This window comes from Pinus tabuliformis, chromosome 5_2 (genome assembly GCF_031772625.1).
Source record: "Pinus tabuliformis cultivar Carrire ecotype Pingquan chromosome 5_2, CPIR1, whole genome shotgun sequence".
NCBI classification, from domain to species: domain Eukaryota; kingdom Viridiplantae; phylum Streptophyta; class Pinopsida; order Pinales; family Pinaceae; genus Pinus; species Pinus tabuliformis.
The window spans coordinates 357,248,457-357,269,796 of record NC_142306.1 but is presented as its reverse complement, the minus strand read 5'-3'; positions in this window follow the sequence as shown (position 1 = coordinate 357,269,796).

Sequence of the window (21,340 nt, the reverse complement as noted above, 5' to 3'; positions counted from 1 at the left end):
CTACAACAAATTGATCAAATAGAAGTGTTTTAGGCACCCAGGTAGGAACAAGAGAGATGCCCCAACTATCAATGTCATAGGACAACTATCCGACCTGATGTTGGGACAAGTAATTTGTCCAAAATATTTGGACCCTGGGAGTCCTGTAGTTGATGTCCACATCAATGGCACCATAATTCCCCACACCCTGATTGATCTAGGGGCTGCCATTAATTTGATGACCAAGGACATTATGCTCAAACTCAACCTTCAGAGTTCCGTAAGAAAGACCTCGACAATACTGCAGTTACCAAACCACTCCACTGTGACTCCCAAAGGGATTGTGGAAGATGTCATGGTCTCCGTTGATTCTTGGGAGTACCCTGCGGACTTCTTGGTCCTTCAGCCAAAGGAAAAAATCACTGGATACCCCCTCATTTTTGGAAGGACTTGGTTAGCTACTGCAGATGCTTACATTAGTTATCGAGCTGGCAGCATGACCATTAAGAATGGGTCAATGTCCAAACAGCTAGTCCTATATCTTCCTGCCCAACCTTTGCTCGAACATGACTTACCTCTCTGGTTGGAGGAGGAAGATGAGGATGAAGTCTACTGTGCATCAGTGTGCACCGTAGAAGCCACCAGGGGAGGTCCTCAAACCGAGGATGACCTTATTGAGAATTTAATTCAAAATCCACCTCCCACTGTGCTGCGATTATAGGAGTTGGTAGGAGACACCCAAGCCAGTGCTTTAGTGGATCTCTTTGTGGCTGATCTGACCTCTTCCTGAGTTAAGAATGTGGAATTTGGCCATGAAAGAACCTTGAAGATCAACTCATCCCTATCTCCCTCTCAGGAGAAGGAGTTGTGTAGCTTATTGAACCACCATTTGGATGCTTTTGCTTGGAGCTATAAGGAGATGAAAGGAGTCCACCCTTCAATATGCACCCATCACATTGACATTAAAGAGGATAACAATGTAAACTTTGAAACGGGAACTATAAACTCAAAACGGGAACTCTGGCCAAAAAACCCCAAAAAAACAACAAAGACAGTGCTCAAAACGAAAAGTGTGTATACTGGAACGATGTTTTTATTTTTTAGGCGTCAATTTTGAACATGTTTTAAAATTGGCAGTGACTACAATATTTACTATGAAATTTTCGTGCAAAATATAGCTTCAAAATGAAAGTGATGACACTGGAACAATGATTTTCTTTTTAGGGTCAATTTTCAGTATTTAAAAAAAATGCTAATAAACCAAATTTCTATGTGTCAAACAAAGTTGTTTATGCGGGAAAAAACACACTAATGTTTTTGGTAGAATATCATTTTTCTTTCCTAAGTATAAATTTAACATGTTTTCAACCATAACATGCTAGATACAAAAAAAATTGAAATTTTTTCAACTATATAAAAAAAAAAAACCATGACATTATGGACAAATTACATCACTAAATGCATTCAAAAGTCACTATTTGTATATTGAATAAAACATATTTTATATCTCTAATTTAATATTGCATTGTAGATATTTTAAACAATAAAATTTATCATAACTAAGACATATAATCCAACAACATAAAAATGCCTCATAACTTCTCATTTAACACCATATGGAAAACATTAATTTTATTTGAAGATACGATGCATACATCAGTTATATAAACTGTCTTAAACAATTATTCAAAATCACTCATGTTTTCTGGCACACCATCAGAATTCACATCTTCAGATGAGTGACTGGATGCTGACGAAGATGTTCCATATTCTTCTCTTTCATCAACTAGTGCCCCATCTGAGTCCACATGCATGCCCAACATTTCAGGTTTCAAAATTCTTCTAGATCTACGACTGGTTTCAGGTGATTCCCATGTCAACATTGTTCCTTCTGGTAACAACCTTTTCAGAATCTCTATCTTCTTGAAGCGAAGAGTTCCTCTCTTTGTTAAATTGAAGTCATAAACAAGTATGTCTACATCCTCCAATTTTAATATGTCTGTGCGGCGGCGATTTACATTTGTACCCTTTCTTTTTCTTTTTCCGCCATTTTTTTTGTCAACTACCATCTCTGGCTTATACACACCATTGAATGGGTGTGTATTTGTGGCATACCAATGTACTTCAACACTTGTAACATCCTCATTTTCTGTAAAGACCTTTATAACTTATGCAACCCAAAATGGATAGCCATTGGGATCTCCATTTGCTAGCACTGCAATCATGCAACTCTCCTTAATATCCTATACTGAACCCCTATAAAGGTCTTCCATGGCTTCACGTTGTGCACGAGATATTCTGGAACCAATATACATCTCTCTTTCCTTTGCCTGTGAAGAATTAATAATACCTTGAGATTGTTGCTGTTCAACAATGTTTACTTCCGCATGTTCATTTGACACATTATGTGGCCAAATAAATGGATTTTTCAAAGGTATATCTTCATTTATTGTTGTCGAAATGATATCATTTTGATTATTGAAAAACAACTCCCACCAAACTGAATCAGCAATGTCAAAGTACTCATATGTATATCTAATACATTTTTTAATTTCTTCCAGGCAATTAGAATAATTTATAGCCATGTTCTGTCTACGTGCATTCTGAACTTCACCAACTGATTGTAATAACAATATTTTTGATGCAAATATTGGATGATCTGGAATGAACTTCAAAAATTGCAATCCTGATGACAGTGTCCATTATGTAGTAGTTGAATACTTCTTGCCCCATATTAGTGTTTTCCCATCAATTTTTTTGATACGAAATTGATGTTGGAAGCTAATGTCATTAAGTTGTTCAATGCATTTCCCCTCACCATATGATCCCAGAATAAACCTTCGCATGTCAATAGTTTCTTCCAACACATCAAAAGTAGGCTCTGGCATGTATGATTTCTTAATACATTCAATTAGTGATGGCAAGCTACCAACTTCCTTCCTCCTCAATGTGACTGAAAAACGACTGAACATCTGATCAATATGGTCATGAGTGTGCCCAACAAGAAGGAAACCAACCTTTACCTTCTGAAAAATTCCCAATTCAACAAGCATGTTTAGATATCCAAAAACAACCTGATTTTTGTTTTCACGGCAAGTGTTGTCCAATTGTAGATACAAAACTTTAGGAAGATTACCAGACCAATGAGAAATCACATCATGAATTATAGTTATGGTCAGATTTGCATCATTATGAATATTTGGAGTTGTGAAGTACACCCTTGGCAACATTTTCCCATTGAAGACCATACAACCGACCAAGTGAAATTGACTAAAGTTTTCCTCCTGTAAATTTTTGGGTGTGCGAACAAAATGTGGTAAAAGTGTTTTCTTCTGGTCCATACCATCAATTATCAAACCCAAATATTTATTCGGATTATCATAACACTTTTTTTGATGCTTGTACAACTTCTTCCTTTCGTTTGTTTGTTGTTCGCGATGCTCCTGAAGTTGTTTGACAATTAAATCTACACAACATAAAAGAGATTCATTAAGAAATATGTTTTCATAGTTGATGACTATACAATTTTAAAAGTTAAAGTTATGAACGCTTACCTCTTTCTGAGCCTTCACTTTTGTCCCTTTTTTATTTAAGAGAAGCACATGTACTGCAAATCCCCATCCTTGTCTTCTTAGGAATACGGACATTGTTGAATTCTTTCTTCCATACCTTCACAAAATATTGATATGTAATAAACTGGCCATGTCCCTCAACACCTTCTGCATATTATTTGTATAAGTTGTAGATTTCGCGTCTTGAAAATTTATCTGGAATATGTATTGTCTCTCCATTTGGCATACACTCTCCATGCTTTGAAAAGAAATCTTTCATCCATGACATTGCAGTATTTGATAATGGACCAAACTGTCTTTTATGACGTACTTTTGAATAAAATGTGGGATCCTTTTCCAAATTTTCTTGAATTCTCAAGAGACAAAAATTCCCAATCGAATGAAACATTTTGAAACCTTTTCTACAGATAAAAAAAGTCCCAATATGATAATCATAACCTGACAATGTAGATTGCATGCACCCAACTAAATATGAATTTTGCATGCTTTTATTCATTGACAAATATCTCTTCCTGCTTTCTAATGCAAATTTGAAATCCATATGTTTCAAGCAATATTTTTGGCAACATTCACTTGAAATGAGAGCACTAATAGAACTTCTTCTCGTCAGATATTCTGCTCTACCCCTTGTATAACTAGAACAACTTGCATTGATATGAAAAGGTCTGCTCCTACTCCTTGATACAATGTTTCTTGGCAACATCTCCATCATTTTATCATCATTTGTATAAGGCTTTTCATCATCATTAAGAGGAATGTTATCCACACTATGATCAGCTTTGCTTTTCAAATATTGACTTGGAGGATATTCTTCATCTTCTGCTTCTTCAATGCTACTGTCGTAGTCCTTAGAATTCGGACTGAATGGAAAATTTGACTCGATGTTTAATGGATATTCTTCCTCATATGCATTGCCAATGCTACTCTCATAGTCCATAGAATTAGTACTACGTTAGTGACTGTTTACTTATTGAAGATGCTACATCCCATCCTTTGTCACTGCTACCTTTATACTCATTAGAATTAGGACTAAGTGCATCATCCTGTCCTTCATCACTGCTGCTCTCATAGTCCACAGAATTAGGACTAAGAGGACACAGTGACACTCTATTATTTTGAAATTCATCATCACGCTCTTCATAACTATTGCTATCATAGTCCGCAGAATTAGGACTAAGTGGACACTGTGGTACTCCAATCTTTTGAATTTCATCATCCCACTCTTCATCACTGCTGCTCTCATAGTCCTTAGAATTTGGACTAACTGGACACCGTGACACTCCATACTTTTGAAAATCAACATCATGCTTTTCATCACTACTGCTCTCATAATCCTTAGAATTAGGACTAAGTGGACACTTTGACACTCCATACTTTTGAAAATCAACATCATGCTTTTCATCACTGCTGCTCTCATAGTCTTTAGAATTAGGACTAAGTGGACACCGTGACACTCCATTCTTTTGAAATTTGCCATCATGCGCTTCAAAACTGCTGCTCTCATAGTCCTTAGAATTAGGACTAAGTGGACACCGTGACACTCCCTTCTTTTGAACTTCACCATTATGCTTTTCAAAATTGCTGCTCTCATAGTCCTCAGAATTAGGACTAAGTGGACACCGTGACACTCCCTTCTTTTGAACTTCACCATTATGCTCTTCAAAACTGCTACTCTCATAGTCCTCAGAATTAGGATTAAGTGGACACCGTGACACTCCATTCTTTTGAACTTCAACATCATGCTCGTCAAAACTGTTGCTCTCATAGTCCTCAGAATTAGGACTAAGTGGACACCGTGACACTCCATTCTTTTGAACTTCACCATCATGCTCTTCAAAACTGCTGCTCTCATAGTCCTCAGAATTAGGACTAAGTGGACATCGTGACACTCCGTTCTTTTGAACTTCACCATCATGCTCTTCATCACTGCGGCTTTCATAGTCCTTAGAAGTAGGACTAATTGGAATCTGTGACTCTTTATTTATTTGAAATTCCCCATCCCCTCTTTCATCGGTGCTGCTCTCATAGTCCTTAGAATCAGGACTAAGTGGAAGAAGTGACTTTCTATTCATAGTGGAAGAATTCCCGCTATGTTCATCAATATGAATAGAGTTGTTACACGATGAAGAATTTGATGGTGTATAAATCGAAACTTCACTATCAAAACAATCCATCCCTTTCAAATAGAAGATGTTGAATGATACAAATGGAGAGTCTCCTAAAGATATTATATAGCTTAAAGAATGAAATTTTCCCTCCAAAAAATTTTGCGAAAATATTTCCCTCCAAAAAGTTTCGCGAAAATATTTCCCTCCAAAAAGTCTGTTAAATCTATTTACCTTTATTACTTTGTTCTACAATTTATTGGAAACTGTAAACTAAATTTTTTTATGAAATCATAATTAAAATTGTACACTACAACTTCTACAATTATTATAATAGTTAAACCATATAATATTCGCTTTCCAATACTACAATATTCACTTTAAAATATTTTAAAACAAATTATCCCACATTCAACCTGTTGTAAAACAAATCTATAATATTCACTTTATAATATTGTAAAACAAATTATCCCATATTAACCGTACAGTAAAACATCCTTGTAACTTCACTTACATATTAAAATTTCATTATCACTATTACTAACATCACATCCAGGCTTTCTGAAAATCGTTGAAAGAGGTCGTGAATTTGTGGAGCAGCTAAATCGCTATCAACAACATAATCAACGAAGAATTCTCGCAATTAAAAGGTAAGTTAAATTTTTTTTCTTGAAAACTTTTATATTAAATTAGTTTAATGAAAAATTGTGAGCATGGTGGGCTCGGTCAACCTCATTTTCTTAACACCCGTGGGTGCGCCCCACCCCCCTCGCCCGCCCGCCCGCCCGGTCCCTCCGGGCGCCTTAACAGCGCCCCCCCTCACCCGCCCGCCCGGCCCCTCCGGGCGCCCTAACAACCCCCCCTCACCCGCCTGCCCGTCCCGGGCCCCCTCACCCGCCCGGCCCACCCACCTCGTCCCCCCTCACCCGCCTACCCGGCCTGGCCCGAGCACCCTAACCCGCCCCCCCCCCCTCCGGTCGAACCACCCACGGCCCCCTCACCCACTCGCCCGGCCAGGGTGCCCTCACCCGCCCACCCAACCCCTCCCGGCGCCCTCACCCGGGCACCTCACCCCTCCGGGCGGGCCACCCACCCCCGGACGCCCTCACCCGAATGCCCCACCCACCCCCAGGCGCCCTCACCTGCCCGCCCGCCCGGCACGGGCGCCCTGACCCGCCCGCCCCACCCGCCCGCCTGCCCCACCCGCCCGCGGGTGCCCTGACCTGCCCGCCCTCCCCACCTGCCCGCGGGTGCCCTCACCCACCCGCCCGCCCCAACCGCCCGTCCGCCCCGCCCGCTCGCAGGCGCCCTCACCCACCCGGCCCGGGCACCCTCACCTGCCCGCCCCACCCACCCCTGGGCGCCCTCACCCGCCCGCCCGGCCCGGGCGCCATTACCCGCCCGCCCGCCCTATCCACCCTCCCTCAGCCCCACCCGCCCGCCTCACCTGCCTCCGCCCTCCCGCCTCACCCACCCTCAGCCCTCGCCCTCACCCACACTCCCTCAGCCCCATGGGCGGGGCTTGTGCAGGCGCACCTGGGCCGCCCGGCAGGCAGGGCGATTCCGGGAATCGCTTTGCCTGCCGAGCAAGGGCGCGGGTGGCCCGGGTGGTCCCTACACGAGGGGGGGTGCCCTCATGCAGGCGCCACCCGGGCCGCCCGCACCCTCGCCTGGCAGGCAGGGTCGCCCTGCCTGCCGGGCGAGGGCGCGGGCAGCCCAGGTGGCGCCTACACGAGGGTGGGCGCCCCCCCTCGTGCAGGCGCCACCCGAGTCGCCCGCGCCCTCGCCCGGCAGGCAGGGCGATTCCCGGAATCGCCCTGCCTACCAGGCGAGGGCGCGGGCGGCCCAGGTGGCGCCTGCACGAGGGGGGGGGCCCTCGTGCAGGTGCCACCTGGGTTGCCGACGCCCTCGCCCGGCAGGCAGGGCGATTCCCGGAATCGCCCTACCTACCAGGCGAGGGCGCGGGCGACCCGGGTGGCGCCTGCACGAGGGGGGGCGCTGTAAGGACCTCCGGTTGCGGGTGCGACGGGCGCCGGGCAAAGGCGTGCACAAGGGCGCACGGGCGGGCGCGCGGGCGCACGATGGGCGCGTGCTGAACGGGCGTGCGATGGTGTGCGGGCGGATATGCGACGAAACATGCAACGTTATGGACAACACCTAAAAACGACTAAGTGTTGGGGCAAGTTTACACATGCGATAGGAGGAGCTTGCATTTGGAAGCAAGTCGACTTGTTAATAAAGGCCTTGTGGGTGTATTGTGGGGTCGGCCAAAGGGCTGACACCCCCATGTGAACCACGTAGGAAAGGTATATACATATGAGTGCGAGAGCTCATTCATTCAACGAAGACTTCGCTCATATAAAGCCTTCGCATAAGATAAGAGGAGTGCGTAGTGGGGTAAAAAGACATGCGCATATCTCATGCGCATGAGACTTGGAGTTTGCGCAGATTTGTCTTATGTTAATGGTTGGCAAGTGTGCCGTGTGTTGAGTGGATTCTTGGGTACGGTTTCGTGCAGGATTTGGTAGGAAGGTTGGGTGGCTCGGGTGAGCACCTCTTCTTGTGCAAAGGTGCACAACACGTTGTAAAAGGCAGGTGGCCTGTTTATTGTAAAAATTGGTTAAGTGTGAGACTTGGTTCAGCCAAGACACACTGTTGTATTGTATTATGATATTCTTAATAAAATTGTTGGGCAGACTGTTCGGGAGTTCCCCCCCCCTTTATACTTGTTTGCAATTGTTGTTCTCGGTTAATTGCATATGGATAATGAATGTGTATGGGCTTCATTAAAGTATAAAGGATAATGCTTTTGCTTGGTTGCGAAACACAAACTAAGTATGTTAATGTTGGAGTAGGCGTAGTCCACGAATGTTAGTATTCTTAAAAAGAAAGCGTTCGGTGGTGCCGCACCTCGCTACAAGCGGTTGGAAGACTACCGCAGGCGTAGGGGCGTGACAGATGGTATCAGAGCTCGGTCAGAGCTGGTGAGCAAAGGTTGCTCATGATGAAGTACAAGTTTGAAGCTGATGAGCTGGGTTGCTCATGACAGTGGACAACAAGGCATGGCAAGTTTGGGTGAAGGTGGAAGGAAGCTCTTGTTTACCTTGGACAGGTTGAAGAGGTTGAAGCAAGAGAGGCCTCGAATCCGTGAAGAACTTGAAGCCTTGGAAAAGAATGTTGAGGAAGAGCTTCTTCGACTCGGTTGGGCAACAGAGCAAGGTGAAGTTGCAGATTGTGCTAACAAGGAAGAGGAAGCTGTGATAGATGAAGATGTTGCAGACATGACTACGATGAAGGATGAACTTGAGGCTGATCAAGTTGAACCAGGACCGTGCATTTTGTCAACATGTATGGATGAGGTCACTCACATGGAGGAGCCTCATGATGATGATGTAAGCACCATTGATACTTGTGTTTCATTTAGGCATTTGGTAGATGGATCGTATGCAGGGAAGGGCAAAGCCAGTTTGCCTATGCTATGGAGGATCTTACCATGGATGACTATGATGGAACCTCGTATGGAGAAGCAAGGATTGTCGATTGTTGTAGGACTTGTTGGGGTTGTTTGTGACCTTGTGGTAGAAGGTACAAAGGCCCGGGACAAGGGTGGAACTTGATGATCGTTGTGGAGGATTGGGTCAAGCTTTAGCCACATGAAGAATTGGCTAAGTGCCCGGCATGACTCATGGATAAATTGAGGAGGGCACACACTTGTGATGCTTGGGTGGACTTCTCATGGTCGAGACCAAGAGATAGTCTTGGTGGACACTTTGGTGGAGGAGCTGTGATGGAAGAGACTCATGACATGATGATATGGTTGGGTGACCGAGTTCACTAGACCGGAGATTGAAGACTTGGGTGAGGATGACTGATGGTTGTGATGAGTCTACTTGGACTACATGGGCAACATAGTCATGGACATCAGGTTGGAGGAATGGAGCATAGCAGTCATATGCAGGGACATTATGTGGGAGCACTTGTAGAGGTGTCATGGACATCCAATGAGGAGTGCCAAGACAGGGATGTTGTGCAGATGGATTTGTTGATGTGACATGGAGACTTACTACTTATGGGCCTATGGAGAGGTTATACACTCTTGTACAACAAGACCGTGGACTTGGATGGAGTTGTGAGCAGATTATGGAGCATTCCTACTACATGGAGATGTGGGTTGGAGATGACTCATGGAGCTCATGATGACATGAGATTGTTGTGACTTTTAGGGACTTCATACATGGTGGACTTAGAGGATTTGAGGCATTAAGGAGCTGAGGTCAAGAGACTTTGATGCAGTATGGGATGCATACTTTCAAAGTACATGGCTTGGAAGAGTGACTTGATGTAGAGGATCGGTATGAGACACTTTGGGGTGATGAAGTTACAACGATGATGATGATGCCTTGGTGGCTACACTTGGGCATGAGTTGAGCCGAGACTCAACTACTTTCTACACATGGGAGCTGATTTGATCAAGGATCATGGGCAGCGCATGGATAGGTGAGACAAGTGCATACTTGTTTCTATGGAGACTTGAGGATGGCACATTGCAAATGATGAAGAGGCTTCATGGACCTGAATGGGGCACATCGAGAGTGGGTTGATGAGATGATCTCTTCATATGGAGGAGACACACACATGGACAGCATGTTGCAGATGAGATGGATGGAGTTTCCATGGACCTGAGCATGGATTATGGAGATACATACCTTGGTATGGTGAGCTTGGTGGTAGTGGTCACTAAGCCGAGACATAGTGGGGAAAGAGTCTCTACATATGTTGCAAGGATGTTTGCCTTGTGTAGAAAGGTCGACATTGTGGATGAATGATGATCTTGGTGGAGAGCTACCGGGATGGTATGTTGTCGAGGACGACAAAAATTTCAGGTGGAGGAGGATGTAAGGACCTCCGGTTGCGGGTGCGACAGGTGCCAGGCGAAGGCGTGCACAAGGGCGCACTGGCGGGCGCGTGGTCGCACGACGGGCACGTGCTGAATGGGCGTGTGACGGTGTGCGGGCGGATATGCGATGAAACATGCGACGTTATGGACAACACCTTAAAACGACTAAGTGTTGGGGCAAGTTTATACATGCAATAGGAGGAGCTTGCGTTTGGAAGCAAGCCGACTTGTTAATAAAGGCCTTGTGGGTGTATTGTGGGGTCGGCCAAAGGGCTGACACCCCCATGTGAACCACGTAGGAAAGGTATATACATATGAGTGCGAGAGCTCATTCATTCAACGAAGACTTCGCTCATATAAAGCCTTCGCATAAGATAAGAGGAGTGCGTAGTGGGGTAAAAGGATATGCGCATATCTCATGTGCATGAGACTTGGAGTTTGCACGGATTTGTCTTATGTTAATGGTTGGCAAGTGTGCCGTGTGTTGAGTGGATTCTTGGGTACGGTTTCGTGCAGGATTTGGTAGGAAGGTTGGGTGGCTCGGGTGAGCACCTCTTCTTGTCCAAAGGTGCACGACACGTTGTAAAAGGCAGGTGGCCTGTTTATTGTAAAAATTGGTTAAGTGTGAGACTTGGTTCAGCAAAGACACACTGTTGTATTGTATTCTGGTATTCTTAATAAAATTGTTGGGCAGACTATTCGGGAGTTGCCCCTCCCCTTTATACTTGTTTTCAATTGTTGTTCTCAGTTAATTGCATATGGATAATGAATGAGTATGGGCTTCATTAAAGTATAAAGTATAATGCTTTTACTTGGTTGCGAAACATAAACTAAGTATGTTAATGTTGGAGTAGGCGTAGTCCACGAATGTTAGTATTGTTAAAAAGAAAGCGTTCGGTGGTGCCGCACCTCGCTACAAGCGGTTGGAAGACTACCGCAGGTGTAGGGGCGTGACAGGTGCCCTCATACAGGCACCACCCGGGTCGCCCGCGCCCTCGCCCGGCATGCAGGGCAATTTTCCCCCCCTCGTGCAGGCACCACCCGGCCTACCGACGCCCTCGCCCGGCAGGTAGGGCGATTCCGAGAATCGCCCTGCCTACCGGGCGAGGGTGCGGGTAGCCCGGGTGGCGCCTGCACAAGGGGGGATGCCCTCGTGCAGGCACCACCAGGGCCACCCACGCCCTCACCCCGTAGGCAGGGCGATTCTAGAATTGCCGTGCCTACCGGGCAAGGGCGCGGGCGGCCCGGGTGGCGCCTGCACGAGGGAGGGCGCCCTCGTGCAGGCACCACCTGGGCCGCCCTCGCCCGGCAGGCAGGGCGATTCTCGGAATCGTCCTACCTGCCGGGCGAGGGCGCGGGCGGCTTGGGCGGCGCCCGCACGATGGCGCCCCCCTCGTGCAGGCGTGTTGTAGGGAAAAGTATTCGACTCGGATGACCCTATCCCACTCTAAGGGTGATAGTACCTTAGCAACAACTGTAAAGAAAACTACTTAAGGTTTACTTCTTTACGAAAGCAAGAGAGAATGAGGAAATGCACTAACCGTTGCCTTGCGCTTAATGTCGAATCCAAACTCTTCTCTTTGGCTGCTTGCTCCCAGCTCCTTGCTCTTTTGCTGGCCCAGCTACAATGAGATCCTGCAAAATAACAAAGAAGGAAACTACAAGAAGCATGCATTCATAACTGATTCAAGGATTAGCATAAATCAAATATACAATCATCACAATACATCATTGAAACAAATGCATATAGAAGAACCTCAATAGCTTTTATTAATGGAAGAAGTAAAGTTCTGAGAAGGTTACAACCATTGAAGGCCCCAATCCAGCAACACCTCCCAGCAGAAAGAATTTCTCCTCTTCACCTCCTTCAAGCAATCACCCAATAGTTCTATAATGAAACCAATAGCATATCATTACTTTGCACAAAATTCCAGCCCCCTGAGCTCATGGGAGAGAGCTCAATATATAGATGAATTGAGAAAGGATGAGTCAGCATGCAACTGATGTGTAGCTGCCTTGTGTCCTCTCTCTCTTCAGTTGATCTTCAGTTCTTGAGTCCACTTGGAGAACCTTGCTTCCACTTGGAGAAACAGAGCCTTTGACTCATCACAAGGCGAAATCCCTGATCCAAGTGTCATTTTTGGAAGATTCCAGAGCAATGACTCAGTGTGCCACTTGTCCCATCTCGCTCAGCGCAGGTGGCCTTTGTTCCACTTGCTTTGCAACGCAGGTAGACCATGGAGGAGTTGAGTTTCATCGCAGAAGCCTAGTGGAGCACCTGCTTTGATTTCAGGATTGCTTGTTTTTGAGTGTTTTCAGGTGGAGAACTGATCTGAGAGCTGTTGGTTTGCTGACCTTGTTTCTCTAGGGGTAGGAACATCATGTTTAGGGACTTTGGATCCCTTGGATTATTGACAATTCATGCCTGATGCTGCAAGGCACAAAATTGTCTATAACAGATGCCCCCTAAAGTATGAGGTCGTTTATCGGGTGAAATGCTTTATTAGGAGGATCCGAAGTTCATTCAATCTGCTGAGAAGTGTCCTGTAATAAGATACAATACAATACATTATTTTTCATTCTTTTTCATGATCTAGCTGAGGCGGGCATTCCCATGCTCAGCTTTATAAATACATTTTGGTACATAGAACAGACGATCGTCTGATGATAGACTGATAATTCTCTGCTGAAATTATCATCCTTTGAGAAGGATGATCATCTGCTGCAATGATGTACATATCAAATGTCTTTATATCCTGAATATATATCGCAGCCCGGATGGATGAAACTAGATCCGGGGTCTTCAATCTCTTCCGATCTTCACTCGATGTACAAGTCAATCCATGTGAGAATTTCTTGAAGTCGAACATGGAAAGACATCGCTTGATTACCGGTCAATGATGTAAACCGTTAACAAGCGCGAGAGGAATCACCGATAAGGATGACGACCCTCAAGGTATGGCAGTACAATTCACATGGTGGGAATAAAGGACTTGGCGTCAACCACCATGCAAAATCTTCTGGTCGAAGGTCATTGATGTATACCTGTCGCCGGAAGTGAGAAACTTGCCATTGAGGCATGCAAGCTTCAAAGTACTGAAGGGGGTGTTCCTAGATCAACTCCTTGGATAATGAGCTGATGTCGACAAGGAGCGATCCGTCAAAGGAGGGCCTTAATGAATCCCACATCAGTGACACGGAACGGAGCTAGTGATTGTGATGAGGTGAAAACAAACTGTGATGTATGATTCAGGGTGGCGGTCATGAAATGGATGAAGGACAATGTATGGCAGTGGATGGGACACGGTTGACTCTTTTCAGAACAACATCTCTTGAACATATAACGACACTGATGTGATGGATTGGTAGCATTACCCCAAATGTGGATGGTGTGGCGAGGACCATGGTGATGAGACCGGTGAATGAAACAACCCAACCCGATGTGATACGGAGGAAAAAGTGTGATGTTCAAGAGTGACTTGCTACCATTAAAGCTGTGAGGTTATCCCAATTTTTCCCCAGTCATTGCTGACCAGTACCTCTTTATTTTTATCAAGCTTGAGGAGGATAACATATGGTTGTTCTATAACCTGCCCTTCGGGCAATCCCATCGCTATGTTTTAACGAGCCTAGCGATAGGGAAACTCGTTCTCGTCTAAAGACAAGTTTGTCGCTATTTAATGAATTTAACGAGTCTAACGACAAGGATAACTCGGTCCTTTTCATTTTTAGAGAGTCTGAAAAGGTACATAAAGTCAACTCCAAAATTCCTTTTTCGTCATCTAATCCCTTAAGTCCGAAAAAGTATAAAACAATACAGAAGGGATGAATTTTCGATTGTTTTAACGAGCCGAACAAAACAAGCGCTCGATCTTTTTGTGCAATAATCCCTCAGGTCCAAAAAGATTAAAATCTAGAGGAGGGATAGCTCTTCCGGTCGTTTAACGAGCTGGAAGGCCAAAACTCGGCAAACTTTTCATATTTTACGAGTCAGTGAAAAGAGCTCAAAGAAGACTCGTCTTTTGAGGAATGAGTGATAAACAGGGATAGCAGTAGATTCCAGGTACAGGTTGGAATTTTCCAATCACGGCAGTGTCACAAGGATGGCTAAGTGAAATCACTCTTCGCAACTGTTCCTCAAAATGGGTAAACAAACATATGGAGATGAACGATTGGCCAAATGAACGGATGGAGGTGAGACTGCAAGAACACGACCAAGGGCTTTAATATGGCTGTCAAAGGTTACATTTACCAAGGTTATTTACCGGTTCATTTTTTCTGAGTGAGCTTGAACTCTAGGGGAAGATTGCTCACAACTTATGTTTATTTTTTAACGAGCATGAACTATGTGCTAAAACTGCTCGGATCTTGCGTTTATTTTTTTAAACAAGCATGAACATTGCTAAAACTGCTCGAATATACCAGTCTTAATACAAGGAACGCCTCAGGTGAGGTAGTCATATTTAAGGAGCTATACCTCACTAGTTACTCCGATTTGGCAAGTTTTAACTTTTGCCCCACATCCTTTCTTTATGCAAGCTGGAAACGGCTAATCCTACGAGTTTAACGGGTTAGACCTACAGGTTTAAAGGGAGGACCTAAAAATTTTAAAAAAATAAATAGTCGTCCCGTGCTTGCACTCCAAAAGGTTCGCATGCCCCCAGGTATAAAGTATAATTTCAAGGCTACCCCTCCTCTGTCCCACCTCTGTTTTTCTACTTGTCGTCTTGCTATATTTTTAACGATACTTGTCTTCTCGTTATTTTTCGGTGCCGACGGTACTTGTCTTCCCATCAGTTCACTTTTTGATTTTTGCAAGATCGCAACAGATAAAACATTGGCGTTACGGAGGGAGGTTTGCCTCTTACTTATTATCCGAAAAATGGTTTTGTTCGCTGCCGCAAACTAAACTCTTTTTTTCGGCGATGTCTATTACTAGGTTGCTAAGGATGGTGACTACTTGTTGCAGCAATTTCATCTCTTTCTTTGGAGGCTGCCCCTACTTATCCTTCAAAACATATGTTTTAATGGGTGAGACTTGCCTTCAAAGATGGTGGCTACTCGCCGCCACAAATGGATCTCCTCCCTCAGGAGAGCCTACTTTTTAGACAAAGGGAGCGAGAAGCTGATTATCTCACTCACATAACTTTGACAAAAGAACTTTATCCTAGAACAACCCTCTCTTCCTTCCTTCGGACGGGGTACGGACTAGTCCCATTCTTCTGCGGAAATTAACTTTATACCCAAGGTTTCCTCTGCCCAAGGCAGGCCAGGGTGCATGCCCCCTGGGTCCCAGTTACATCTTTCCGAATCACTCGCATTCATCGGGAAGTAGAACCGGGGGTGGAGGCATTCCTTGAGCGAATAAACCGTTAAGGGATGGTATTTGACTATTTGCGATGCGTGATCCTGGAAATGAAAGCTGGTCTACGAGCTTGACCATTCTTCCTTCGTGCGGAAAACACATAACTCTAAAGAGTGAGGACACTATCGCCTCCATGCAATATATATAGTCTCGTCCAAGGAGTAAGTTATATACCAAGGGTCCCCGGACGACCATGACGTTCATATGAACTGTCTTCCCTTTCAATGTAATGGGAACATTGGGGAGAATCCCTAACGGGTGACTGGTTCCTTTATCAAAACCCGATAGATTTCTCATCTCAGGTAAAAGCGCCGGGGAACCCAGTGCTTTCCAAGCAATGGAGGAAAGGATACTCACAGATGCCCCTTCATCAATGATAGTTCCAGCCATCACCATTCTGTAGATTTGGACGATGATTCTGAATGGGATACTGGCTGGTAACCGGGGTCTGCCTAGTTGATTCCAATCAAAGGATACAACTAGGTTGCTTGGTGGTGGGACCGAATACACGGCCGGATACGACCCTGACGATGTTCCTTCCTGCGATAAAGGAATGGGCGCATTGCCCTGATGCTCATCAGAGTCTGTGTTGATGAAAAGAATATGGACGGTGTCATCCTTATCCTCTTCAGTGAGGGTGTCATTTGAAGATGGGTCTTCAATGACGGAGTCATTTGAGGATGAAACCTATGAAGGAAGAACCGGGTCAACTGCCATTTCGACCTTTAGACTTTCGTCTGGTCTGGATTCAGTAGGTTCATTCTCAATGACTGACACTTCAGCTGACCACTTGATCGGGCCAGCTGGATTTTCAACTATCGAGGGACTTGGCACGAGTTTTTGGTATCCAGGAGGAAGTCGTAACGGTGAAACCGGACGATCTTCCAAAACTCTCTTCGCCTCGTCTAAGAATGGACATCGGTGGATGGCGTGATCGCCTTCACACAACATACAGGGTGATCTTGGTCTCCCTTTTCGTCCTTCACTCTCGCTAGTTGACGGACTGCAATCAACATGACTACCAGAGGTTGATGCTACCGGATTGTGCAACCTGGGGGACCAGTCCCTTAGTATCCGGGGAAGACAAGGACAATCACGATGGAAGTGGGCCCCTTTGCAAATGACACATGGCGATTTAGGCCCGGTCAGTGCAGTGTGTGGATTTCTGTCAGATGTCTTTTGCTTGCCCCCAGTCGCCTTCGCCATAGGCCCCTTCTGCTTCTTTTCTTTCTTCTTCTTTTCCTTCTTCTCCATGGGAGGCTGAATTTTGCTGGCTCTACCTTACGAAGATGAAGGATCAGAGGAAGAATTGTAAGAAGTGGAAGGCTGGTGGGTAGCTCTAGACTGGTCTGACTGTTGATTCGACTGCTCAGGATTAGTGGTGATCTGAACTACATTAGTTGAAAAGAGCCATACAGGTAGGCCAATTGTCAATCCTGGAAGTGACAATGTGGCCATATGAGGCGCACCAACATCTCCCCAAGAGGAGAAGGGATTGGGACTTCCGCCAAGGTGACTTCCTTGGTTGGTGGGCTCCATACTTTTCAACTGAAAGATCAACATGGGAATAACAGGTGATTATGTTCCGATTAAAATAAATTTTATTAACGACGCTTTTAGACACAACTTTGCTTTTTCATGTTTTAAGAGTCGAGAAAAAGCTAAAGATGACTCTAGTCTCCTTCGATGTTTTAACGAGCCCGAAGTGACAAATGCTCGGATGGACTTTTTCAGTTGTAGAGTTTGAAAAAGGCCAAAAGAAACTTCTCTGGAGTTCTAGGCAGAGGGTGTGCCAAACTTTTCGCGAAACCACAGAATACGTTTTACGGTACGGGTGGTCAATCTTCGTGAATGCTGTGTTCACTGCATCGCGATCAGTAGGGCGGCCGACACGGCTTCCTATGGATAAAGGCTTTGTTCCTATAGGGGTCTCCCAATATATACGCGACGGTACGTGGGAGCACAAGTCCGTATTAGTGCCACCGACTCTCAGGAGGAATCACCCACCTTCGTAGAGATCGACAGTCACTACGTTTAACGACGCCGGAACACGTCTGTACCTAGACCTCTATGTGTTTGCGTTATGTTACAAAGCGTTGTTATGTAAATTGAATTTATTTTAATGTTGATCTTGTTTAGCAGTTTGCCTTTAAGGATCACCACGAGATGTATGTAACAAATTCCTGAATGCAGTCTAAGATGAGAAGCAAACTTTTCAATCTTTCAACTTTGAAAATCTTAACTACTGAGGGAGAAGACAGGCAAATCTTTTCACACAGATCATAGAGCACACACTAATGCAAATTTTCCTAAATCAGTATGCAAACAGTCAAATGCAAAATGCACAATGCACGTATTTTCTTTTCCCTTTCTTAATGTTGATGTATTACAAAAAGAAAGTTGTTATATAACTTTGATTTCGATTTCAAGCGAAAGTAAACAAGCTAGTCCAAAATCAAAAGACACCTTAAGATTTACTTGTTTAATCACTGGAAATACATGAAATCAAACCATAATGATGAAAGTAAAAAGACTAATCAGCTATGGACAGCAAACAAGCTAACTCTTTAGACCAGCAAAATGCCTAACACAGGTTCAGATCTAAGAGGCCAAAGCAAGACTGGTTAACTTTCGTTATGGGAAATTGTAAATGATGTAAGAAATACAAAAGAACAAGTACAATTTCATTATATAACAGAGGCGGAATGATGGCAAGTAAGGTTGGTTTCAGAATAGGTACAAGAAAGACAACTTGCTGCAAAAAACTATAGTGAAAACAGGCAAGAAAAAGGGAGGAAACCCCAACTGCACAAGGCAAAATTGGGCCAACGCAGGTGCTGCTCAGCCAGTCTGGCTCTCAGCGCAGGTAGCCCCTTCGGGACCTGCGTTGCAAAGCAGGTAGCCTGTGTACTACCTGCTTTGGAAAACGAAAGTTGCGTTTTCTCAGTTTCCGGGTCACAATTTTCTCAAAAATGCACAGTTTTTGCTCAAATCAGAAGCAATCAGTCAAGCACACACTAAGGGATGACAAGGAAGGTGAAAAGCTATCACTAAGAGCTTACAAGGATCCTTGTAGATCATCTCTTCAAATCATGAACATGCTCAGAAATGAGCTAGAGTAGCTGCCCTCTACTTCGCTTTTGATATAGTCAAAAGCTTTTCGATTTGGTACTCTTTTGTTCAGGAAATGAATAGCAAAATACTACAAACAATCAAACAGATACGATCCCCAGTGGAGTCGCCAGTTTCTTGTAGGGAAAAGTATCCGACTCGGATGACCCTATCCCACTCTAAGGGTGATAGTACCTCAGCAACAACTGTAAAGAAAACTACTTAAGGTTTACTTCTTTACGAAAGCAAGAGAGAATGAGGAAATGCACTAACCGTTGCCTTGCGCTTAATGTCGAATCCAAACTCTTCTCTTTGGCTGCTTGCTCCCAGCTCCTTGCTCTTTTGCTGGCCCAGCTACAATGAGATCCTGCAAAATAACAAAGAAGGAAACTACAAGAAGCATGCATTCATAACTGATTCAAGGATTAGCATAAATCAAATATACAATCATCACAATACATCATTGAAACAAATGCATATAGAAGAACCTCAATAGCTTTTATTAATGGAAGAAGTAAAGTTCTGAGAAGGTTACAACCATTGAAGGCCCCAATCCAGCAACACCTCCCAGCAGAAAGAATTTCTCCTCTTCACCTCCTTCAAGCAATCACCCAATAGTTCTATAATGAAACCAAAAACATATCATTACTTTGCACAAAATTCCAGCCCCCTGAGCTCATAGGAGAGAGCTCAATATATAGATGAATTGAGAAAGGATGAGTCAGCTTGCAACTGATGTGTAGCTGCCTTGTGTCCTCTCTCTCTTCAGTTGATCTTCAGTTCTTGAGTCCACTTGGAGAACCTTGCTTCCACTTGGAGAAACAGAGCCTCTGACTCATCACAAGGCGAAATCCCTGATCCAAGTGTCATTTTTGGAAGATTCCAGAGCAATGACTCAGTGTGCCACTTGTCCCATCTCGCTCAGCGCAGGTGGCCTTTGTTCCACTTGCTTTGAAACGCAGGTACACCATGGAGGAGTTGAGTTTCAGCGCAGAAGCCTAGTGGAGCACCTGCTTTGATTTCAGGATTGCTTGTTTTTGAGTGTTTTCAGGTGGAGAACTGATCTGAGAGCTGTTGGTTTGTTGACCTTGTTTCTCTAGGGGTAGGAACATCATGTTTAGGGACTTTGGATCCCTTGGATTATTGACAATTCATGCCTGATGCTGCAAGGCACAAAATTGTCTATAACAAGGCGCCACCCGGGCCGCCTGCGCCCTCGCCCGGCAGGCAGGGCGATTCCGAGAATCGCCCTGCTTGCCGGGCGAGGGCAGCCCAGGTAGCGCCTGCACGAGGGCGCCCCCCCTCGTGCAGGCGCCACCCGCGCCGCCCGCAACCTCGCCCGGAAGGTAGGGCGATTTTCCCCCCCTCGTGCAGGCGCCACTCGGGCCACCCGCGCCCTCGCCCGACAGGTAGGGCGATTCTCGAAATCGCCCTGCCTGCTGGGCAAGGGCATGAGCGGCCCGAGTGGCGCCTGCAGAAGGAGGGGCGCCCTCGTGCAGGCGCCACCTGGGCCGCCAGCGCCCTCACCCAGTAGGCAGGGCGATTCCGGGAATCGCCCTGCCTGCCGGGCGAGGGCGCGGGCGACCCTGGTGGCGCCTGTGCGAGGGGGGGTGTTCTCACGCCCCTACACCTGCGGTAGTCTTTCAACCACTTATAGCGAGGTTCGACACCACCGAACGCTTTCTTTTCACCAATACTCACCTTCGTGGACTACGCCTAATTCACTTGTCCTTACTTAGTTTGTTTTTCGTAACCAAGTAAAATGAAATTATCCTTATACCTAATGAAGCCCATACTCATTCATTATCATCATGCAATTGACCAAGAACATCAATAATTGCAAACAAGTATAAAGGGGAGGGGCAACTTCCGAACAAGTCTGCCCAACAATATATTATAATCAGTATTTCTTCAATAATACAATCATCAAGTATACTTGGCAAAACTCCAAGTCTATACTTAGACTATTTTACTATCAAGGCATAGAACAGCCTTTACAATACTTGTGCCAACCTCACACGGTAGGAGGGTGCTCACCTGAGACACCTAGAACTCCACCTTAAGTTCTGCACAAAACCGCACACTCATCGACCAACATACGACCCCCTCTTCCAACCATCAACCAGGACTTCACCTGCGCACTTCTCAAGTTAATTCGCATGAGTTATGCACATGTCTCAACCCAAACTGCGCACTTCCCTTGCGTAGATGCCAAGAGCGAATGCAAGTCAAATTGCTTGTCTCCAAATGAACTTGGAACTCCCTTATTTATACCATCTCATGCGTTGGTTTGCAAAGGGGTGTGCAGCCT